The sequence below is a fragment of the Scyliorhinus torazame genome, chromosome 5, assembly GCF_047496885.1.
Source record: "Scyliorhinus torazame isolate Kashiwa2021f chromosome 5, sScyTor2.1, whole genome shotgun sequence".
In the NCBI taxonomy this organism is placed as follows: domain Eukaryota; kingdom Metazoa; phylum Chordata; class Chondrichthyes; order Carcharhiniformes; family Scyliorhinidae; genus Scyliorhinus; species Scyliorhinus torazame.
Window position 1 is genome coordinate 70,217,595 of NC_092711.1, and position 23,724 is coordinate 70,241,318.

The 23,724-nt window shown below is 45.9% G+C and overlaps 13 non-coding genes across 13 annotated transcripts; 8 read left to right on the forward strand and 5 right to left on the reverse strand.

Moving 5' to 3' along the window:
• Positions 1-859: 859 nt before the first annotated feature.
• Positions 860-949, reverse strand: trnap-ugg (transfer RNA proline (anticodon UGG)). Its single transcript is given in 2 exon segments — positions 860-895; positions 914-949. It is a non-coding gene; the product is annotated as a tRNA-Pro (tRNA).
• Positions 950-2,100: 1,151 nt separating this feature from the next.
• Positions 2,101-2,173, forward strand: trnav-uac (transfer RNA valine (anticodon UAC)). The gene has a single exon. It is a non-coding gene; the product is annotated as a tRNA-Val (tRNA).
• Positions 2,174-3,878: 1,705 nt separating this feature from the next.
• On the reverse strand, positions 3,879-3,968 carry trnap-ugg (transfer RNA proline (anticodon UGG)). Its single transcript is given in 2 exon segments — positions 3,879-3,914; positions 3,933-3,968. It is a non-coding gene; the product is annotated as a tRNA-Pro (tRNA).
• A 1,151-nt stretch (positions 3,969-5,119) lies between these two features.
• On the forward strand, positions 5,120-5,192 carry trnav-uac (transfer RNA valine (anticodon UAC)). Its single transcript has one exon. It is a non-coding gene; the product is annotated as a tRNA-Val (tRNA).
• A 1,705-nt stretch (positions 5,193-6,897) lies between these two features.
• Positions 6,898-6,987, reverse strand: trnap-ugg (transfer RNA proline (anticodon UGG)). The gene is given in 2 exon segments: positions 6,898-6,933; positions 6,952-6,987. It is a non-coding gene; the product is annotated as a tRNA-Pro (tRNA).
• Positions 6,988-8,137: 1,150 nt separating this feature from the next.
• trnav-uac (transfer RNA valine (anticodon UAC)) lies at positions 8,138-8,210 on the forward strand. The gene has a single exon. It is a non-coding gene; the product is annotated as a tRNA-Val (tRNA).
• A 1,705-nt stretch (positions 8,211-9,915) lies between these two features.
• Positions 9,916-10,005, reverse strand: trnap-ugg (transfer RNA proline (anticodon UGG)). Its single transcript is given in 2 exon segments — positions 9,916-9,951; positions 9,970-10,005. It is a non-coding gene; the product is annotated as a tRNA-Pro (tRNA).
• A 1,150-nt stretch (positions 10,006-11,155) lies between these two features.
• trnav-uac (transfer RNA valine (anticodon UAC)) lies at positions 11,156-11,228 on the forward strand. Its single transcript has one exon. It is a non-coding gene; the product is annotated as a tRNA-Val (tRNA).
• A 2,945-nt stretch (positions 11,229-14,173) lies between these two features.
• trnav-uac (transfer RNA valine (anticodon UAC)) lies at positions 14,174-14,246 on the forward strand. Its single transcript has one exon. It is a non-coding gene; the product is annotated as a tRNA-Val (tRNA).
• Positions 14,247-15,951: 1,705 nt separating this feature from the next.
• Positions 15,952-16,041, reverse strand: trnap-ugg (transfer RNA proline (anticodon UGG)). The gene is given in 2 exon segments: positions 15,952-15,987; positions 16,006-16,041. It is a non-coding gene; the product is annotated as a tRNA-Pro (tRNA).
• A 1,150-nt stretch (positions 16,042-17,191) lies between these two features.
• Positions 17,192-17,264, forward strand: trnav-uac (transfer RNA valine (anticodon UAC)). The gene has a single exon. It is a non-coding gene; the product is annotated as a tRNA-Val (tRNA).
• Positions 17,265-20,209: 2,945 nt separating this feature from the next.
• trnav-uac (transfer RNA valine (anticodon UAC)) lies at positions 20,210-20,282 on the forward strand. The gene has a single exon. It is a non-coding gene; the product is annotated as a tRNA-Val (tRNA).
• An 85-nt stretch (positions 20,283-20,367) lies between these two features.
• Positions 20,368-20,440, forward strand: trnar-acg (transfer RNA arginine (anticodon ACG)). The gene has a single exon. It is a non-coding gene; the product is annotated as a tRNA-Arg (tRNA).
• The last annotated feature ends 3,284 nt before the right edge of the window (positions 20,441-23,724 follow it).

The following is a 23,724-nucleotide window of genomic DNA, read 5'->3' on the forward strand; positions in this document are numbered from 1 at the left end:
GGATATTCGGAGCTAGTACAACAGAATTTCATGCATTTACAAATGCAGATGATCATACTTATTCACCATCTCAAACATGTCTAAATGAACGACAAATGCAACTTACTGCGGATGCTTCATTCTGAAACAAAAACAGAAAATACTGGACAATCTCAGCAGGTCTGACGGGCTGTGTGGAACGAGATGGCAGCTGTCGTTCCGGGCCTGGGTGACTCTTTGTCAAAGCTGGAGAACTGGAAATGGGGTCAGATTCAGCCTATTGTGGATGGGCGGGGGGTGGGGTGCCCTATTGGGCCTCGATAGAGTGGTCAACATTAGGTGGAAAATGACGACAATGTCTCGGACAGAAAGAAAAAGGGAATGTAAATGTGGCTAATCAAGGATAACAAAGGTGCTGATAGTGGCGCCTCAAGAGATCAGAATGTGTTAATAGCAGAACAAAGTAAGCAGGATGTCACAGAACAATTGGCGACAGGGATCAGATTGCTCAAGTAGGATGGTATGGGCTGGGGGGAGGGGGGAATGCTGAGGGCAAAACATATCAATGGAAGGAATGAAAATAAGTTGATGGAAACAGATGGTGGAGGGGGAAGAGAGATTACACAGTCTGATGTTGTTGAACTGAATAAAATGAAACAGACAGAGAGCTGCCTGAATCCACCGGAATTAGTCAATAGAGGTAAGTGAATGTCTAATCACAGACAAGCTTTTAGAAATTGTCCCGATTGTCTCGGGAACGTGTTGGTTCCCTGCTGTGTGAGCTCAGCTTCTCAAAGGAAACCCAATGTCAATGAATCCCGCCGAATGTGCCGCAAAGAAATGAAGAAAATATCGCTTGACCAACAGAAAACCTTGCAAAGGGCTCGTCCGGGATTTGAACCCGGGACCTCTCGCAAGTTTCGAAACCGACACACCCAAAGCGAGAATCATACCCCTAGACCAACGAGCCGCGGGAAAGTAACTTATACATGCTGTTATTGCCATCGAAAATCGATCTAACATCTGCGGAAAATACTGGAACGACTCAGCGACTCAGGCGGGATTTGTCGACAGGACAACAAAGCTCGTCTTTCACCATCGCCTTTCATTAAATCCGGGACCGGTGAGAAATGTCCGACGTTTTAACCAAGTGAAATCCCAGAGGGAGCAAACAGAACAACAGGAAAGGGCTCTGACAGGGTGCAGGTCAGGAGAGATTAAATGAGAAAAGGCCTAGGGTTCCTTGGCCACAGAGTGAGGTTAGCGTCGAATGAGAGAATAATTACACCACAGTATGAGGCCATTCCAGCCGCTGTGTCTGTGCCAGCTCTCAACAACTACCGCCCGGACACAAAGAACAAGTGGAAACAAGATTCAAACCCAAATCAGCGATGGAAGTACACACAGAATGGGGGGCAGCATTTACAGGGTGAGACTGTTGCACACACTCTGAGTGTGAAAGCTGTATGGAGCCCAATGGAAAGATGCGCTGCTGTTCCTCGAGTGTTTGTTGAGCTTCTTTGGAACATTTCAGGAGGCCGAGGTCCGGTAGGTCAGCGTTAAGATCCAGCTCTCCAAGTCAGGTCAATTCTCCACTTTGGCTCTGTGGATTAGATGGGTCACGTCCCTGTGAAGTTAACGCAGATCTGGAGCATCAATTCTATCCAACCGCACTCCAGCTCAGACACTGTCTCCCTCGAGCATCATCTGTGGGGAGAGAAACGACGTAAACATCCCGAGTCCTGAGAAACCTTTTTCAGAGTGGGCCAATGCAAACCAACCCCGCCGTCAGCGTCGCAAACAATTCATAATGTCTGACCTGGAGTAAAGGGCTTGTCCTGGATTTAAACCCAAGACCGCTCGCATTGATTAAAAATCCGTAAACGAGAACCATACCTCGAGACCACAGGGCACAAATTTAAGACCGAGCTAAGCAAAATAGAACTTATGTTCAGTTCGATATAATTTCTACATCTCATGGTTTTATATGTTGAAACATCTGTTTTTTTTTAACAAACAGCTGTCGTCTTGTAATAAGTGGCCTGGCCTCTCAGCCTCGCCATGCGAATCGGCAGCAACACAGTGAGGTTGAACATTGTACACGTCCGTCAATTGCCAACTGTTTCTGTGGTGTAGTGGTTATCACATTTGCCTTACACGCGAAAGGTCCCCGGTTCGAAACCGGGCAGAAACATCTCATACTTCCAGTTTAGTCTGTTGCAGACTATCTCGTAACTGGTTCTCATCAACGAGCAACAGCCAAATGCATGCACTCGAATGGGCCTATGGCGCAATGGATAACGTGCCTGACTACGAATCAGGAGATTCCAGGTTTGACTGCTGGCTCGCACTTCTGAGTTTTGTGCGAAGTCTTACAACACCAGGTTAAAGTCCAACAGGTTTGTTTCGATGTCACTAGCTTTCGGAGCGCTGCTCCTTCCTCAGGTGAAGAATGTCTGAATTTTGGCCTGCGCTTTAACTCAGTGGGTGGGACAGCTGATTCTTGATGCTGCGCAAAGTGAGCAGGACATCTTCAATTCTCGTATCGGTTGTGGTTATTTACGAAAGCCCTGCCTTCTCAATTTAACTCCCACTTCAAGCAAAACATAACTTATCTTCAGGTCAGTAAAGTTCCATTCCTGATTGTTTTATAAGTTGAGACATCGGTTTTAAAGAAACGGCTGTCTTCTTGTAATAAGTGACATGGCCTCTCAGCCAAACCATGAGACGAGGCGGCAACACAGTGAGGTTGAACATTGCACAAGTCCATTGATTACTGCACCGCCAGCGGTTTCGGTAGTGTAGTGGTTAGCACATTCCCCTAACATGCGAAAGGTCCCCGGGTCCATACCGGGTAGAAACATCAAGTGCTTCTCATGTTGTGTGAGGAATGTTTGCACAAAGTAATTTTGTTCCCCGATCTCGTATGTTCGAGGATTATGAGGTTTAGTCTCTCATGAGCCACTAAAATAAATTCCACATTAAGTCACAAGTACTGAATTTTCGACAGGCAATGTGAAGAAATGGATCTTCCTATTTTGGATATTCGGAGCTAGTACAACAGAATTTCATGCATTTACAAATGCAGATGATCATACTTATTCACCATCTCAAACATGTCTAAATGAACGACAAATGCAACTTACTGCGGATGCTTCATTCTGAAACAAAAACAGAAAATACTGGACAATCTCAGCAGGTCTGACGGGCTGTGTGGAACGAGATGGCAGCTGTCGTTCCGGGCCTGGGTGACTCTTTGTCAAAGCTGGAGAACTGGAAATGGGGTCAGATTCAGCCTATTGTGGATGGGCGGGGGGTGGGGTGCCCTATTGGGCCTCGATAGAGTGGTCAACATTAGGTGGAAAATGACGACAATGGCTCGGACAGAAAGAAAAAGGGAATGTAAATGTGGCTAATCAAGGATAACAAAGGTGCTGATAGTGGCGCCTCAAGAGATCAGAATGTGTTAATAGCAGAACAAAGTAAGCAGGATGTCACAGAACAATTGGCGACAGGGATCAGATTGCTCAAGTAGGATGGTATGGGCTGGGGGGAGGGGGGAATGCTGAGGGCAAAACATATCAATGGAAGGAATGAAAATAAGTTGATGGAAACAGATGGTGGAGGGGGAAGAGAGATTACACAGTCTGATGTTGTTGAACTGAATAAAATGAAACAGACAGAGAGCTGCCTGAATCCACCGGAATTAGTCAATAGAGGTAAGTGAATGTCTAATCACAGACAAGCTTTTAGAAATTGTCCCGATTGTCTCGGGAACGTGTTGGTTCCCTGCTGTGTGAGCTCAGCTTCTCAAAGGAAACCCAATGTCAATGAATCCCGCCGAATGTGCCGCAAAGAAATGAAGAAAATATCGCTTGACCAACAGAAAACCTTGCAAAGGGCTCGTCCGGGATTTGAACCCGGGACCTCTCGCAAGTTTCGAAACCGACACACCCAAAGCGAGAATCATACCCCTAGACCAACGAGCCGCGGGAAAGTAACTTATACATGCTGTTATTGCCATCGAAAATCGATCTAACATCTGCGGAAAATACTGGAACGACTCAGCGACTCAGGCGGGATTTGTCGACAGGACAACAAAGCTCGTCTTTCACCATCGCCTTTCATTAAATCCGGGACCGGTGAGAAATGTCCGACGTTTTAACCAAGTGAAATCCCAGAGGGAGCAAACAGAACAACAGGAAAGGGCTCTGACAGGGTGCAGGTCAGGAGAGATTAAATGAGAAAAGGCCTAGGGTTCCCTGGCCACAGAGTGAGGTTAGCGTCGAATGAGAGAATAATTACACCACAGTATGAGGCCATTCCAGCCGCTGTGTCTGTGCCAGCTCTCAACAACTACCGCCCGGACACAAAGAACAAGTGGAAACAAGATTCAAACCCAAATCAGCGATGGAAGTACACACAGAATGGGGGGCAGCATTTACAGGGTGAGACTGTTGCACACACTCTGAGTGTGAAAGCTGTATGGAGCCCAATGGAAAGATGCGCTGCTGTTCCTCGAGTGTTTGTTGAGCTTCTTTGGAACATTTCAGGAGGCCGAGGTCCGGGAGGTCAGCGTTAAGATCCAGCTCTCCAAGTCAGGTCAATTCTCCACTTTGGCTCTGTGGATTAGATGGGTCACGTCCCTGTGAAGTTAACGCAGATCTGGAGCATCAATTCTATCCAACCGCACTCCAGCTCAGACACTGTCTCCCTCGAGCATCATCTGTGGGGAGAGAAACGACGTAAACATCCCGAGTCCTGAGAAACCTTTTTCAGAGTGGGCCAATGCAAACCAACCCCGCCGTCAGCGTCGCAAACAATTCATAATGTCTGACCTGGAGTAAAGGGCTTGTCCTGGATTTAAACCCAAGACCGCTCGCATTGATTAAAAATCCGTAAACGAGAACCATACCTCGAGACCACAGGGCACAAATTTAAGACCGCGCTAAGCAAAATAGAACTTATGTTCAGTTCGATATAATTTCTACATCTCATGGTTTTATATGTTGAAACATCTGTTTTTTTTTAACAAACAGCTGTCGTCTTGTAATAAGTGGCTTGGCCTCTCAGCCTCGCCATGCGAATCGGCAGCAACACAGTGAGGTTGAACATTGTACACGTCCGTCAATTGCCAACTGTTTCTGTGGTGTAGTGGTTATCACATTCGCCTTACACGCGAAAGGTCCCCGGTTCGAAACCGGGCAGAAACATCTCATACTTCCAGTTTAGTCTGTTGCAGACTATCTCGTAACTGGTTCTCATCAACGAGCAACAGCCAAATGCATGCACTCGAATGGGCCTATGGCGCAATGGATAACGTGCCTGACTACGAATCAGGAGATTCCAGGTTTGACTGCTGGCTCGCACTTCTGAGTTTTGTGCGAAGTCTTACAACACCAGGTTAAAGTCCAACAGGTTTGTTTCGATGTCACTAGCTTTCGGAGCGCTGCTCCTTCCTCAGGTGAAGAATGTCTGAATTTTGACCTGCGCTTTAACTCAGTGGGTGGGACAGCTGATTCTTGATGCTGCGCAAAGTGAGCAGGACATCTTCAATTCTCGTATCGGTTGTGGTTATTTACGAAAGCCCTGCCTTCTCAATTTAACTTCCACTTCAAGCAAAACATAACTTATCTTCAGGTCAGTAAAGTTCCATTCCTGATTGTTTTATAAGTTGAGACATCGGTTTTAAAGAAACGGCTGTCTTCTTGTAATAAGTGACATGGCCTCTCAGCCAAACCATGAGAAGAGGCGGCAACACAGTGAGGTTGAACATTGCACAAGTCCATTGATTACTGCACCGCCAGCGGTTTCGGTAGTGTAGTGGTTAGCACATTCCCCTAACATGCGAAAGGTCCCCGGGTCCATACCGGGTAGAAACATCAAGTGCTTCTCATGTTGTGTGAGGAATGTTTGCACAAAGTAATTTTGTTCCCCGATCTCGTATGTTCGAGGATTATGAGGTTTAGTCTCTCATGAGCCACTAAAATAAATTCCACATTAAGTCACAAGTACTGAATTTTCGACAGGCAATGTGAAGAAATGGATCTTCCTATTTTGGATATTCGGAGCTAGTACAACAGAATTTCATGCATTTACAAATGCAGATGATCATACTTATTCACCATCTCAAACATGTCTAAATGAACGACAAATGCAACTTACTGCGGATGCTTCATTCTGAAACAAAAACAGAAAATACTGGACAATCTCAGCAGGTCTGACGGGCTGTGTGGAACGAGATGGCAGCTGTCGTTCCGGGCCTGGGTGACTCTTTGTCAAAGCTGGAGAACTGGAAATGGGGTCAGATTCAGCCTATTGTGGATGGGCGGGGGGTGGGGTGCCCTATTGGGCCTCGATAGAGTGGTCAACATTAGGTGGAAAATGACGACAATGTCTCGGACAGAAAGAAAAAGGGAATGTAAATGTGGCTAATCAAGGATAACAAAGGTGCTGATAGTGGCGCCTCAAGAGATCAGAATGTGTTAATAGCAGAACAAAGTAAGCAGGATGTCACAGAACAATTGGCGACAGGGATCAGATTGCTCAAGTAGGATGGTATGGGCTGGGGGGAGGGGGGAATGCTGAGGGCAAAACATATCAATGGAAGGAATGAAAATAAGTTGATGGAAACAGATGGTGGAGGGGGAAGAGAGATTACACAGTCTGATGTTGTTGAACTGAATAAAATGAAACAGACAGAGAGCTGCCTGAATCCACCGGAATTAGTCAATAGAGGTAAGTGAATGTCTAATCACAGACAAGCTTTTAGAAATTGTCCCGATTGTCTCGGGAACGTGTTGGTTCCCTGCTGTGTGAGCTCAGCTTCTCAAAGGAAACCCAATGTCAATGAATCCCGCCGAATGTGCCGCAAAGAAATGAAGAAAATATCGCTTGACCAACAGAAAACCTTGCAAAGGGCTCGTCCGGGATTTGAACCCGGGACCTCTCGCAAGTTTCGAAACCGACACACCCAAAGCGAGAATCATACCCCTAGACCAACGAGCCGTGGGAAAGTAACTTATACATGCTGTTATTGCCATCGAAAATCGATCTAACATCTGCGGAAAATACTGGAACGACTCAGCGACTCAGGCGGGATTTGTCGACAGGACAACAAAGCTCGTCTTTCACCATCGCCTTTCATTAAATCCGGGACCGGTGAGAAATGTCGGACGTTTTAACCAAGTGAAATCCCAGAGGGAGCAAACAGAACAACAGGAAAGGGCTCTGACAGGGTGCAAGTCAGGAGAGATTAAATGAGAAAAGGCCTAGGGTTCCCTGGCCACAGAGTGAGGTTAGCGTCGAATGAGAGAATAATTACACCACAGTATGAGGCCATTCCAGCCGCTGTGTCTGTGCCAGCTCTCAACAACTACCGCCCGGACACAAAGAACAAGTGGAAACAAGATTCAAACCCAAATCAGCGATGGAAGTACACACAGAATGGGGGCAGCATTTACAGGGTGAGACTGTTGCACACACTCTGAGTGTGAAAGCTGTATGGAGCCCAATGGAAAGATGCGCTGCTGTTCCTCGAGTGTTTGTTGAGCTTCTTTGGAACATTTCAGGAGGCCGAGGTCCGGGAGGTCAGCGTTAAGATCCAGCTCTCCAAGTCAGGTCAATTCTCCACTTTGGCTCTGTGGATTAGATGGGTCACGTCCCTGTGAAGTTAACGCAGATCTGGAGCATCAATTCTATCCAACCGCACTCCAGCTCAGACACTGTCTCCCTCGAGCATCATCTGTGGGGAGAGAAACGACGTAAACATCCCGAGTCCTGAGAAACCTTTTTCAGAGTGGGCCAATGCAAACCAACCCCGCCGTCAGCGTCGCAAACAATTCATAATGTCTGACCTGGAGTAAAGGGCTTGTCCTGGATTTAAACCCAAGACCGCTCGCATTGATTAAAAATCCGTAAACGAGAACCATACCTCGAGACCACAGGGCACAAATTTAAGACCGAGCTAAGCAAAATAGAACTTATGTTCAGTTCGATATAATTTCTACATCTCATGGTTTTATATGTTGAAACATCTGTTTTTTTTTAACAAACAGCTGTCGTCTTGTAATAAGTGGCCTGGCCTCTCAGCCTCGCCATGCGAATCGGCAGCAACACAGTGAGGTTGAACATTGTACACGTCCGTTAATTGCCGACTGTTTCTGTGGTGTAGTGGTTATCACATTCGCCTTACACGCGAAAGGTCCCCGGTTCGAAACCGGGCAGAAACATCTCATACTTCCAGTTTAGTCTGTTGCAGACTATCTCGTAACTGGTTCTCATCAACGAGCAACAGCCAAATGCATGCACTCGAATGGGCCTATGGCGCAATGGATAACGTGCCTGACTACGAATCAGGAGATTCCAGGTTTGACTGCTGGCTCGCACTTCTGAGTTTTGTGCGAAGTCTTACAACAACAGGTTAAAGTCCAACAGGTTTGTTTCGATGTCACTAGCTTTCGGAGCGCTGCTCCTTCCTCAGGTGAAGAATGTCTGAATTTTGACCTGCGCTTTAACTCAGTGGGTGGGACAGCTGATTCTTGATGCTGCGCAAAGTGAGCAGGACATCTTCAATTCTCGTATCGGTTGTGGTTATTTACGAAAGCCCTGCCTTCTCAATTTAACTTCCACTTCAAGCAAAACATAACTTATCTTCAGGTCAGTAAAGTTCCATTCCTGATTGTTTTATAAGTTGAGACATCGGTTTTAAAGAAACGGCTGTCTTCTTGTAATAAGTGACATGGCCTCTCAGCCAAACCATGAGAAGAGGCGGCAACACAGTGAGGTTGAACATTGCACAAGTCCATTGATTACTGCACCGCCAGCGGTTTCGGTAGTGTAGTGGTTAGCACATTCCCCTAACATGCGAAAGGTCCCCGGGTCCATACCGGGTAGAAACATCAAGTGCTTCTCATGTTGTGTGAGGAATGTTTGCACAAAGTAATTTTGTTCCCCGATCTCGTATGTTCGAGGATTATGAGGTTTAGTCTCTCATGAGCCACTAAAATAAATTCCACATTAAGTCACAAGTACTGAATTTTCGACAGGCAATGTGAAGAAATGGATCTTCCTATTTTGGATATTCGGAGCTAGTACAACAGAATTTCATGCATTTACAAATGCAGATGATCATACTTATTCACCATCTCAAACATGTCTAAATGAACGACAAATGCAACTTACTGCGGATGCTTCATTCTGAAACAAAAACAGAAAATACTGGACAATCTCAGCAGGTCTGACGGGCTGTGTGGAACGAGATGGCAGCTGTCGTTCCGGGCCTGGGTGACTCTTTGTCAAAGCTGGAGAACTGGAAATGGGGTCAGATTCAGCCTATTGTGGATGGGCGGGGGGTGGGGTGCCCTATTGGGCCTCGATAGAGTGGTCAACATTAGGTGGAAAATGACGACAATGTCTCGGACAGAAAGAAAAAGGGAATGTAAATGTGGCTAATCAAGGATAACAAAGGTGCTGATAGTGGCGCCTCAAGAGATCAGAATGTGTTAATAGCAGAACAAAGTAAGCAGGATGTCACAGAACAATTGGCGACAGGGATCAGATTGCTCAAGTAGGATGGTATGGGCTGGGGGGAGGGGGGAATGCTGAGGGCAAAACATATCAATGGAAGGAATGAAAATAAGTTGATGGAAACAGATGGTGGAGGGGGAAGAGAGATTACACAGTCTGATGTTGTTGAACTGAATAAAATGAAAAAGACAGAGAGCTGCCTGAATCCACCGGAATTAGTCAATAGAGGTAAGTGAATGTCTAATCACAGACAAGCTTTTAGAAATTGTCCCGATTGTCTCGGGAACGTGTTGGTTCCCTGCTGTGTGAGCTCAGCTTCTCAAAGGAAACCCAATGTCAATGAATCCCGCCGAATGTGCCGCAAAGAAATGAAGAAAATATCGCTTGACCAACAGAAAACCTTGCAAAGGGCTCGTCCGGGATTTGAACCCGGGACCTCTCGCAAGTTTCGAAACCGACACACCCAAAGCGAGAATCATACCCCTAGACCAACGAGCCGCGGGAAAGTAACTTATACATGCTGTTATTGCCATCGAAAATCGATCTAACATCTGCGGAAAATACTGGAACGACTCAGCGACTCAGGCGGGATTTGTCGACAGGACAACAAAGCTCGTCTTTCACCATCGCCTTTCATTAAATCCGGGACCGGTGAGAAATGTCCGACGTTTTAACCAAGTGAAATCCCAGAGGGAGCAAACAGAACAACAGGAAAGGGCTCTGACAGGGTGCAGGTCAGGAGAGATTAAATGAGAAAAGGCCTAGGGTTCCCTGGCCACAGAGTGAGGTTAGCGTCGAATGAGAGAATAATTACACCACAGTATGAGGCCATTCCAGCCGCTGTGTCTGTGCCAGCTCTCAACAACTACCGCCCGGACACAAAGAACAAGTGGAAACAAGATTCAAACCCAAATCAGCGATGGAAGTACACACAGAATGGGGGCAGCATTTACAGGGTGAGACTGTTGCACACACTCTGAGTGTGAAAGCTGTATGGAGCCCAATGGAAAGATGCGCTGCTGTTCCTCGAGTGTTTGTTGAGCTTCTTTGGAACATTTCAGGAGGCCGAGGTCCGGGAGGTCAGCGTTAAGATCCAGCTCTCCAAGTCAGGTCAATTCTCCACTTTGGCTCTGTGGATTAGATGGGTCACGTCCCTGTGAAGTTAACGCAGATCTGGAGCATCAATTCTATCCAACCGCACTCCAGCTCAGACACTGTCTCCCTCGAGCATCATCTGTGGGGAGAGAAACGACGTAAACATCCCGAGTCCTGAGAAACCTTTTTCAGAGTGGGCCAATGCAAACCAACCCCGCCGTCAGCGTCGCAAACAATTCATAATGTCTGACCTGGAGTAAAGGGCTTGTCCTGGATTTAAACCCAAGACCGCTCGCATTGATTAAAAATCCGTAAACGAGAACCATACCTCGAGACCACAGGGCACAAATTTAAGACCGCGCTAAGCAAAATAGAACTTATGTTCAGTTCGATATAATTTCTACATCTCATGGTTTTATATGTTGAAACATCTGTTTTTTTTTAACAAACAGCTGTCGTCTTGTAATAAGTGGCTTGGCCTCTCAGCCTCGCCATGCGAATCGGCAGCAACACAGTGAGGTTGAACATTGTACACGTCCGTCAATTGCCAACTGTTTCTGTGGTGTAGTGGTTATCACATTCGCCTTACACGCGAAAGGTCCCCGGTTCGAAACCGGGCAGAAACATCTCATACTTCCAGTTTAGTCTGTTGCAGACTATCTCGTAACTGGTTCTCATCAACGAGCAACAGCCAAATGCATGCACTCGAATGGGCCTATGGCGCAATGGATAACGTGCCTGACTACGAATCAGGAGATTCCAGGTTTGACTGCTGGCTCGCACTTCTGAGTTTTGTGCGAAGTCTTACAACACCAGGTTAAAGTCCAACAGGTTTGTTTCGATGTCACTAGCTTTCGGGGCGCTGCTCCTTCCTCAGGTGAAGAATGTCTGAATTTTGGCCTGCGCTTTAACTCAGTGGGTGGGACAGCTGATTCTTGATGCTGCGCAAAGTGAGCAGGACATCTTCAATTCTCGTATCGGTTGTGGTTATTTACGAAAGCCCTGCCTTCTCAATTTAACTTCCACTTCAAGCAAAACATAACTTATCTTCAGGTCAGTAAAGTTCCATTCCTGATTGTTTTATAAGTTGAGACATCGGTTTTAAAGAAACGGCTGTCTTCTTGTAATAAGTGACATGGCCTCTCAGCCAAACCATGAGAAGAGGCGGCAACACAGTGAGGTTGAACATTGCACAAGTCCATTGATTACTGCACCGCCAGCGGTTTCGGTAGTGTAGTGGTTAGCACATTCCCCTAACATGCGAAAGGTCCCCGGGTCCATACCGGGTAGAAACATCAAGTGCTTCTCATGTTGTGTGAGGAATGTTTGCACAAAGTAATTTTGTTCCCCGATCTCGTATGTTCGAGGATTATGAGGTTTAGTCTCTCATGAGCCACTAAAATAAATTCCACATTAAGTCACAAGTACTGAATTTTCGACAGGCAATGTGAAGGAATGGATCTTCCTATTTTGGATATTCGGAGCTAGTACAACAGAATTTCATGCATTTACAAATGCAGATGATCATACTTATTCACCATCTCAAACATGTCTAAATGAACGACAAATGCAACTTACTGCGGATGCTTCATTCTGAAACAAAAACAGAAAATACTGGACAATCTCAGCAGGTCTGACGGGCTGTGTGGAACGAGATGGCAGCTGTCGTTCCGGGCCTGGGTGACTCTTTGTCAAAGCTGGAGAACTGGAAATGGGGTCAGATTCAGCCTATTGTGGATGGGCGGGGGGTGGGGTGCCCTATTGGGCCTCGATAGAGTGGTCAACATTAGGTGGAAAATGACGACAATGTCTCGGACAGAAAGAAAAAGGGAATGTAAATGTGGCTAATCAAGGATAACAAAGGTGCTGATAGTGGCGCCTCAAGAGATCAGAATGTGTTAATAGCAGAACAAAGTAAGCAGGATGTCACAGAACAATTGGCGACAGGGATCAGATTGCTCAAGTAGGATGGTATGGGCTGGGGGGAGGGGGGAATGCTGAGGGCAAAACATATCAATGGAAGGAATGAAAATAAGTTGATGGAAACAGATGGTGGAGGGGGAAGAGAGATTACACAGTCTGATGTTGTTGAACTGAATAAAATGAAACAGACAGAAAGCTGCCTGAATCCACCGGAATTAGTCAATAGAGGTAAGTGAATGTCTAATCACAGACAAGCTTTTAGAAATTGTCCCGATTGTCTCGGGAACGTGTTGGTTCCCTGCTGTGTGAGCTCAGCTTCTCAAAGGAAACCCAATGTCAATGAATCCCGCCGAATGTGCCGCAAAGAAATGAAGAAAATATCGCTTGACCAACAGAAAACCTTGCAAAGGGCTCGTCCGGTATTTGAACCCGGGACCTCTCGCAAGTTTCGAAACCGACACACCCAAAGCGAGAATCATACCCCTAGACCAACGAGCCGCGGGAAAGTAACTTATACATGCTGTTATTGCCATCGAAAATCGATCTAACATCTGCGGAAAATACTGGAACGACTCAGCGACTCAGGCGGGATTTGTCGACAGGACAACAAAGCTCGTCTTTCACCATCGCCTTTCATTAAATCCGGGACCGGTGAGAAATGTCCGACGTTTTAACCAAGTGAAATCCCAGAGGGAGCAAACAGAACAACAGGAAAGGGCTCTGACAGGGTGCAGGTCAGGAGAGATTAAATGAGAAAAGGCCTAGGGTTCCCTGGCCACAGAGTGAGGTTAGCGTCGAATGAGAGAATAATTACACCACAGTATGAGGCCATTCCAGCCGCTGTGTCTGTGCCAGCTCTCAACAACTACCGCCCGGACACAAAGAACAAGTGGAAACAAGATTCAAACCCAAATCAGCGATGGAAGTACACACAGAATGGGGGCAGCATTTACAGGGTGAGACTGTTGCACACACTCTGAGTGTGAAAGCTGTATGGAGCCCAATGGAAAGATGCGCTGCTGTTCCTCGAGTGTTTGTTGAGCTTCTTTGGAACATTTCAGGAGGCCGAGGTCCGGGAGGTCAGCGTTAAGATCCAGCTCTCCAAGTCAGGTCAATTCTCCACTTTGGCTCTGTGGATTAGATGGGTCACGTCCCTGTGAAGTTAACGCAGATCTGGAGCATCAATTCTATCCAACCGCACTCCAGCTCAGACACTGTCTCCCTCGAGCATCATCTGTGGGGAGAGAAACGACGTAAACATCCCGAGTCCTGAGAAACCTTTTTCAGAGTGGGCCAATGCAAACCAACCCCGCCGTCAGCGTCGCAAACAATTCATAATGTCTGACCTGGAGTAAAGGGCTTGTCCTGGATTTAAACCCAAGACCGCTCGCATTGATTAAAAATCCGTAAACGAGAACCATACCTCGAGACCACAGGGCACAAATTTAAGACCGCGCTAAGCAAAATAGAACTTATGTTCAGTTCGATATAATTTCTACATCTCATGGTTTTATATGTTGAAACATCTGTTTTTTTTTAACAAACAGCTGTCGTCTTGTAATAAGTGGCTTGGCCTCTCAGCCTCGCCATGCGAATCGGCAGCAACACAGTGAGGTTGAACATTGTACACGTCCGTCAATTGCCAACTGTTTCTGTGGTGTAGTGGTTATCACATTCGCCTTACACGCGAAAGGTCCCCGGTTCGAAACCGGGCAGAAACATCTCATACTTCCAGTTTAGTCTGTTGCAGACTATCTCGTAACTGGTTCTCATCAACGAGCAACAGCCAAATGCATGCACTCGAATGGGCCTATGGCGCAATGGATAACGTGCCTGACTACGAATCAGGAGATTCCAGGTTTGACTGCTGGCTCGCACTTCTGAGTTTTGTGCGAAGTCTTACAACACCAGGTTAAAGTCCAACAGGTTTGTTTCGATGTCACTAGCTTTCGGAGCGCTGCTCCTTCCTCAGGTGAAGAATGTCTGAATTTTGACCTGCGCTTTAACTCAGTGGGTGGGACAGCTGATTCTTGATGCTGCGCAAAGTGAGCAGGACATCTTCAATTCTCGTATCGGTTGTGGTTATTTACGAAAGCCCTGCCTTCTCAATTTAACTTCCACTTCAAGCAAAACATAACTTATCTTCAGGTCAGTAAAGTTCCATTCCTGATTGTTTTATAAGTTGAGACATCGGTTTTAAAGAAACGGCTGTCTTCTTGTAATAAGTGACATGGCCTCTCAGCCAAACCATGAGAAGAGGCGGCAACACAGTGAGGTTGAACATTGCACAAGTCCATTGATTACTGCACCGCCAGCGGTTTCGGTAGTGTAGTGGTTAGCACATTCCCCTAACATGCGAAAGGTCCCCGGGTCCATACCGGGTAGAAACATCAAGTGCTTCTCATGTTGTGTGAGGAATGTTTGCACAAAGTAATTTTGTTCCCCGATCTCGTATGTTCGAGGATTATGAGGTTTAGTCTCTCATGAGCCACTAAAATAAATTCCACATTAAGTCACAAGTACTGAATTTTCGACAGGCAATGTGAAGAAATGGATCTTCCTATTTTGGATATTCGGAGCTAGTACAACAGAATTTCATGCATTTACAAATGCAGATGATCATACTTATTCACCATCTCAAACATGTCTAAATGAACGACAAATGCAACTTACTGCGGATGCTTCATTCTGAAACAAAAACAGAAAATACTGGACAATCTCAGCAGGTCTGACGGGCTGTGTGGAACGAGATGGCAGCTGTCGTTCCGGGCCTGGGTGACTCTTTGTCAAAGCTGGAGAACTGGAAATGGGGTCAGATTCAGCCTATTGTGGATGGGCGGGGGGTGGGGTGCCCTATTGGGCCTCGATAGAGTGGTCAACATTAGGTGGAAAATGACGACAATGTCTCGGACAGAAAGAAAAAGGGAATGTAAATGTGGCTAATCAAGGATAACAAAGGTGCTGATAGTGGCGCCTCAAGAGATCAGAATGTGTTAATAGCAGAACAAAGTAAGCAGGATGTCACAGAACAATTGGCGACAGGGATCAGATTGCTCAAGTAGGATGGTATGGGCTGGGGGGAGGGGGGAATGCTGAGGGCAAAACATATCAATGGAAGGAATGAAAATAAGTTGATGGAAACAGATGGTGGAGGGGGAAGAGAGATTACACAGTCTGATGTTGTTGAACTGAATAAAATGAAACAGACAGAGAGCTGCCTGAATCCACCGGAATTAGTCAATAGAGGTAAGTGAATGTCTAATCACAGACAAGCTTTTAGAAATTGTCCCGATTGTCTCGGGAACGTGTTGGTTCCCTGCTGTGTGAGCTCAGCTTCTCAAAGGAAACCCAATGTCAATGAATCCCGCCGAATGTGCCGCAAAGAAATGAAGAAAATATCGCTTGACCAACAGAAAACCTTGCAAAGGGCTCGTCCGGGATTTGAACCCGGGACCTCTCGCAAGTTTCGAAACCGACACACCCAAAGCGAGAATCATACCCCTAGACCAACGAGCCGTGGGAAAGTAACTTATACATGCTGTTATTGCCATCGAAAATCGATCTAACATCTGCGGAAAATACTGGAACGACTCAGCGACTCAGGCGGGATTTGTCGACAGGACAACAAAGCTCGTCTTTCACCATCGCCTTTCATTAAATCCGGGACCGGTGAGAAATGTCCGACGTTTTAACCAAGTGAAATCCCAGAGGGAGCAAACAGAACAACAGGAAAGGGCTCTGACAGGGTGCAAGTCAGGAGAGATTAAATGAGAAAAGGCCTAGGGTTCCCTGGCCACAGAGTGAGGTTAGCGTCGAATGAGAGAATAATTACACCACAGTATGAGGCCATTCCAGCCGCTGTGTCTGTGCCAGCTCTCAACAACTACCGCCCGGACACAAAGAACAAGTGGAAACAAGATTCAAACCCAAATCAGCGATGGAAGTACACACAGAATGGGGGCAGCATTTACAGGGTGAGACTGTTGCACACACTCTGAGTGTGAAAGCTGTATGGAGCCCAATGGAAAGATGCGCTGCTGTTCCTCGAGTGTTTGTTGAGCTTCTTTGGAACATTTCAGGAGGCCGAGGTCCGGGAGGTCAGCGTTAAGATCCAGCTCTCCAAGTCAGGTCAATTCTCCACTTTGGCTCTGTGGATTAGATGGGTCACGTCCCTGTGAAGTTAACGCAGATCTGGAGCATCAATTCTATCCAACCGCACTCCAGCTCAGACACTGTCTCCCTCGAGCATCATCTGTGGGGAGAGAAACGACGTAAACATCCCGAGTCCTGAGAAACCTTTTTCAGAGTGGGCCAATGCAAACCAACCCCGCCGTCAGCGTCGCAAACAATTCATAATGTCTGACCTGGAGTAAAGGGCTTGTCCTGGATTTAAACCCAAGACCGCTCGCATTGATTAAAAATCCGTAAACGAGAACCATACCTCGAGACCACAGGGCACAAATTTAAGACCGAGCTAAGCAAAATAGAACTTATGTTCAGTTCGATATAATTTCTACATCTCATGGTTTTATATGTTGAAACATCTGTTTTTTTTTAACAAACAGCTGTCGTCTTGTAATAAGTGGCTTGGCCTCTCAGCCTCGCCATGCGAATCGGCAGCAACACAGTGAGGTTGAACATTGTACACGTCCGTCAATTGCCAACTGTTTCTGTGGTGTAGTGGTTATCACATTCGCCTTACACGCGAAAGGTCCCCGGTTCGAAACCGGGCAGAAACATCTCATACTTCCAGTTTAGTCTGTTGCAGACTATCTCGTAACTGGTTCTCATCAACGAGCAACAGCCAAATGCATGCACTCGAATGGGCCTATGGCGCAATGGATAACGTGCCTGACTACGAATCAGGAGATTCCAGGTTTGACTGCTGGCTCGCACTTCTGAGTTTTGTGCGAAGTCTTACAACACCAGGTTAAAGTCCAACAGGTTTGTTTCGATGTCACTAGCTTTCGGGGCGCTGCTCCTTCCTCAGGTGAAGAATGTCTGAATTTTGGCCTGCGCTTTAACTCAGTGGGTGGGACAGCTGATTCTTGATGCTGCGCAAAGTGAGCAGGACATCTTCAATTCTCGTATCGGTTGTGGTTATTTACGAAAGCCCTGCCTTCTCAATTTAACTTCCACTTCAAGCAAAACATAACTTATCTTCAGGTCAGTAAAGTTCCATTCCTGATTGTTTTATAAGTTGAGACATCGGTTTTAAAGAAACGGCTGTCTTCTTGTAATAAGTGACATGGCCTCTCAGCCAAACCATGAGAAGAGGCGGCAACACAGTGAGGTTGAACATTGCACAAGTCCATTGATTACTGCACCGCCAGCGGTTTCGGTAGTGTAGTGGTTAGCACATTCCCCTAACATGCGAAAGGTCCCCGGGTCCATACCGGGTAGAAACATCAAGTGCTTCTCATGTTGTGTGAGGAATGTTTGCACAAAGTAATTTTGTTCCCCGATCTCGTATGTTCGAGGATTATGAGGTTTAGTCTCTCATGAGCCACTAAAATAAATTCCACATTAAGTCACAAGTACTGAATTTTCGACAGGCAATGTGAAGGAATGGATCTTCCTATTTTGGATATTCGGAGCTAGTACAACAGAATTTCATGCATTTACAAATGCAGATGATCATACTTATTCACCATCTCAAACATGTCTAAATGAACGACAAATGCAACTTACTGCGGATGCTTCATTCTGAAACAAAAACAGAAAATACTGGACAATCTCAGCAGGTCTGACGGGCTGTGTGGAACGAGATGGCAGCTGTCGTTCCGGGCCTGGGTGACTCTTTGTCAAAGCTGGAGAACTGGAAATGGGGTCAGATTCAGCCTATTGTGGATGGGCGGGGGGTGGGGTGCCCTATTGGGCCTCGATAGAGTGGTCAACATTAGGTGGAAAATGACGACAATGTCTCGGACAGAAAGAAAAAGGGAATGTAAATGTGGCTAATCAAGGATAACAAAGGTGCTGATAGTGGCGCCTCAAGAGATCAGAATGTGTTAATAGCAGAACAAAGTAAGCAGGATGTCACAGAACAATTGGCGACAGGGATCAGATTGCTCAAGTAGGATGGTATGGGCTGGGGGGAGGGGGGAATGCTGAGGGCAAAACATATCAATGGAAGGAATGAAAATAAGTTGATGGAAACAGATGGTGGAGGGGGAAGAGAGATTACACAGTCTGATGTTGTTGAACTGAATAAAATGAAACAGACAGAAAGCTGCCTGAATCCACCGGAATTAGTCAATAGAGGTAAGTGAATGTCTAATCACAGACAAGCTTTTAGAAATTGTCCCGATTGTCTCGGGAACGTGTTGGTTCCCTGCTGTGTGAGCTCAGCTTCTCAAAGGAAACCCAATGTCAATGAATCCCGCCGAATGTGCCGCAAAGAAATGAAGAAAATATCGCTTGACCAACAGAAAACCTTGCAAAGGGCTCGTCCGGTATTTGAACCCGGGACCTCTCGCAAGTTTCGAAACCGACACACCCAAAGCGAGAATCATACCCCTAGACCAACGAGCCGCGGGAAAGTAACTTATACATGCTGTTATTGCCATCGAAAATCGATCTAACATCTGCGGAAAATACTGGAACGACTCAGCGACTCAGGCGGGATTTGTCGACAGGACAACAAAGCTCGTCTTTCACCATCGCCTTTCATTAAATCCGGGACCGGTGAGAAATGTCCGACGTTTTAACCAAGTGAAATCCCAGAGGGAGCAAACAGAACAACAGGAAAGGGCTCTGACAGGGTGCAGGTCAGGAGAGATTAAATGAGAAAAGGCCTAGGGTTCCCTGGCCACAGAGTGAGGTTAGCGTCGAATGAGAGAATAATTACACCACAGTATGAGGCCATTCCAGCCGCTGTGTCTGTGCCAGCTCTCAACAACTACCGCCCGGACACAAAGAACAAGTGGAAACAAGATTCAAACCCAAATCAGCGATGGAAGTACACACAGAATGGGGGCAGCATTTACAGGGTGAGACTGTTGCACACACTCTGAGTGTGAAAGCTGTATGGAGCCCAATGGAAAGATGCGCTGCTGTTCCTCGAGTGTTTGTTGAGCTTCTTTGGAACATTTCAGGAGGCCGAGGTCCGGGAGGTCAGCGTTAAGATCCAGCTCTCCAAGTCAGGTCAATTCTCCACTTTGGCTCTGTGGATTAGATGGGTCACGTCCCTGTGAAGTTAACGCAGATCTGGAGCATCAATTCTATCCAACCGCACTCCAGCTCAGACACTGTCTCCCTCGAGCATCATCTGTGGGGAGAGAAACGACGTAAACATCCCGAGTCCTGAGAAACCTTTTTCAGAGTGGGCCAATGCAAACCAACCCCGCCGTCAGCGTCGCAAACAATTCATAATGTCTGACCTGGAGTAAAGGGCTTGTCCTGGATTTAAACCCAAGACCGCTCGCATTGATTAAAAATCCGTAAACGAGAACCATACCTCGAGACCACAGGGCACAAATTTAAGACCGCGCTAAGCAAAATAGAACTTATGTTCAGTTCGATATAATTTCTACATCTCATGGTTTTATATGTTGAAACATCTGTTTTTTTTTAACAAACAGCTGTCGTCTTGTAATAAGTGGCCTGACCTCTCAGCCTCGCCATGCGAATCGGCAGCAACACAGTGAGGTTGAACATTGTACACGTCCGTCAATTGCCAACTGTTTCTGTGGTGTAGTGGTTATCACATTCGCCTTACACGCGAAAGGTCCCCGGTTCGAAACCGGGCAGAAACATCTCATACTTCCAGTTTAGTCTGTTGCAGACTATCTCGTAACTGGTTCTCATCAACGAGCAACAGCCAACTGCATGCACTCGAATGGGCCAGTGGCGCAATGGATAACGCGCCTGACTACGAATCAGGAGATTCCAGGTTCGACTCCTGGCTGGCTCGGACTTCAGAGCCTGCGCTTTAACTCAGTGGGTGGGACAGCTGATTCTTGATGCAGATCAAAGTGAGCAGGACATCTTCAATTCCCGTATCGGCTGTGGTTATTTACGAAAGCCCTGCCTTCTCAATTTAACTTCCACTTCATAACTTATCTTCAGGTCAGTAAAGTTCCATTCCTGATTGTTGAAACATCTGTTTTTTTTTAATAAACAGCTGTCGTCTTGTAACAAGTGGCCTGGCCTCTCAGCCTCACCATGCGAATCTGCAGCAACACAGTGAGGTTGAACTTTGTACACGTCCTGGGACTGCCAACTGTTTCTGTAGTGTAGTAGTTATCACATTCTGGCTGGCTAGGACTTCTGAATTTTGTACGAAGTCTTACAACACCAGGTTAAAGTCCAACAGGTTTGTTTCGATGTCACTAGCTTTCGGAGCGCTGCTCCTTCCTCTGGTGTCTCACCTTCTGAGACACTATCGAGTTCACACTGGGGAGAGGCCATTCATCTTCTGTGTGTCGGGACAGGACTTCATTGATTCATCCAATCTTCTGATACACCAACTTGTTCACACCAATCAGAGACCATTTATATGTTCGCACTGTGAGAAGGAATTTAAAAGTAACAGAATCTGCCGAAACACCAGCGAGTTAACATTGGGGAGAGGCCATTCAACTGCCCCATGTGTGGGAAGGCATTTGCTCTGTCAAACAATCTGCTCAGACACCAGCAAGTTCACAGGCGGCATCCGGGTTTGGATTCTGCTGTTTTTGCTGCTGTTAATCACATTCAGAACTGAAATTTATTTGGACGCCTATTTCATGTGGGGTTCCACAGTTCTGTGGTATAAATCAATGATTTTGAGATAAATATAGGAGCTATGATTAAGACAGATTAAGGCAGAAGGTACAGAAGTTATTCATGTGTTTGACAATGTGTGGGTTTCCTCCGGGTGTTCCGGTTTTCCTCTTACAAGTCCTGAAAGACGTGCTTGTTAAAGGTGACGTTCTGGATTCTCCCCCAGTTACCCGAACAGGTGCCGTAGTGTGGCAGCGTTAATGTCAGCCTACTTGTGACACGAAAATATTATTATGATGCAGAATAAATCCATGGACAGCAGGAAGATATCAATAGACTGGGTCAGATGGACAGGAAAATAGCAAATGGAATTCAATTTGGAACAGTGTGACATCAAGAATTTGGAGGGTAAACAAGAGAAGGGAATGAAGAATAAATGGGATGATGCTGAGAATTATTCAGGAACAGTGACCTTGGATTCAAAAACCACAGATTCCCGAAGATCGCTGGACAGGTAGATCAGGTGGTCAAGAAGACATTTGGGACACTTTTCTTTCTTGTCTGAGGCCCAGAATGAAAGAACAGGGAGATTATGTTTGGACTTTGTAAAACATAAGAGCACAGCGAGAGTGCTGAGTACAGTTCTGGTCACTACATTAATCAACTATAAAGTAAGGATATATTAATCAACTAATGTAAATCTTTTTAAAAATTCATAATTTATCATATAGTTACATTCAATGTTCAGTTAATCAAATCTAGGGGATAAAGATAACACTAACTAACAAAGGATTGCAACAGTGAGGAAATCTCAATTTCTCAGTTAATTAAATTCTGAGGTATTTAGATAATAAAATTAAGAAAATCATTTCAATTAACTCAATAAAGCAAGGTGACTTCAACACAATGGAAGAAGCTGATTGGTGAGTAGCTGATAAACCGTTATTTATTTTAATATGAAATTGATTCTGATTCCGTCAGTTAATAATCAGATAAATAAAGACATGGCAGGGCATCCTAGTCCCGTGGAGTGCAATCCACTTCCCTGTGGGAAAAGCAGGATGTTTCTCATAGGCTGGACAGTCACAAGTGCAGGAAGTCTCATCAGCTGGAGCAACAGGAAGCAAACGGGGAATGTTTGAGAGGTATGTTTGTGCCTGGAAGCTGTTTCCAGTGGGATTTAATATTTCTCAGGATAAGATTCCATGCTTTGTGTGGTATATATCAATGATTTCGACTTTGACATAGGGGGCATGTTTAAGACATTGGCAGTCTTGCGGTTGACAGTGAGGAAGAAAGCTGTAACCTGCAGGAAGATATCAGTCAACTGATCAGGTGGGAAACAAGTAACAAATGGAGATTATTTGCAACATTGTGAAGTAATAAATACATTTGGGGCGGACAAACAAGGAAAAGAGAAATAATATTAGTGGTATGAGAGTGAGAAGTGTAGAGGCACAGAGGCAGATCGGAGTGCATGTCCACAGATCCCTGAAAGTAACAGGAGAGGTAGATGAGGTGGTTGAAAAGGCACACAGGACACTTTCCATTGTAAAAGGAGAACTAATGCATTTGGTGTAATTATAATGATTTATTAGGGCAGACAATAATTATAGTCTTTTCAAGGATCTTAAAATAGTATTTTGACCAAAGTTAAAGGAAAATTCCACACTAAGGGTAAATACCGTGGGCAGCACGGTAGCCTTGTGGATAGCACAATTGCTTCACAGCTCCAGGGTCCCAGGTTCAATTCCAGCTTGGGTCACTGTCTGTGCGGAGTCTGCACATCCTCCCCGTGTGTGCGTGGGTTTCCTCCGGGTGCTCCGGTTTCCTCCCACAGTCCAAAGATGTGCAGGTCAGGTGGATTGGCCATGATAAATTGCCCTTAGTGTCCAAAATTGCCCTTGGTGTTGGGTGGAGTTACTGGGTTATGGGGATAGGGTGGCGGTGTTGACCTTGGGTGGGGTGCTCTTTCCAAGAGCCGGTGCAGACTCGATGGGCCGAATGGCCTCCTTCTGCACTGCAAATTATATGATATATGACATCACCCAGAAACATGCTGATGTAGCAAAGACACAGTCACCTGCAAGGCTCATATCAGTAACTTGTTCTTCAGTAACTTGTTTTACAGACTGCAACTTGGTTTTTAAGACACCAGCAGGGCCCACATCAGTAACTTGTTTTTCAGTATATTTTGCCATGTCCTAAAGTGGCAGACACAGCTGATGGTGCAAGGTGGAGCCATTTAGCATCAAGAGGAGCCATAAAGGGATAAGTGTGAAAAATTATTACTCTGCTTTCTGAACATCCACAACTTGCATAAGTCGGAATCAGACAATGTTCAAATGTAAGTAATCCCTTGCCTACAATGTATAATATTGCTTGATTTCTCAACTGGGTAGAGTCAGCTCCAGAGATCGTTCTCTGAAGTGGTGCTGTCCCAATGCGTTGACTAATAAACAATCATTCTGCACCTGGGTCTCCATGGATTAT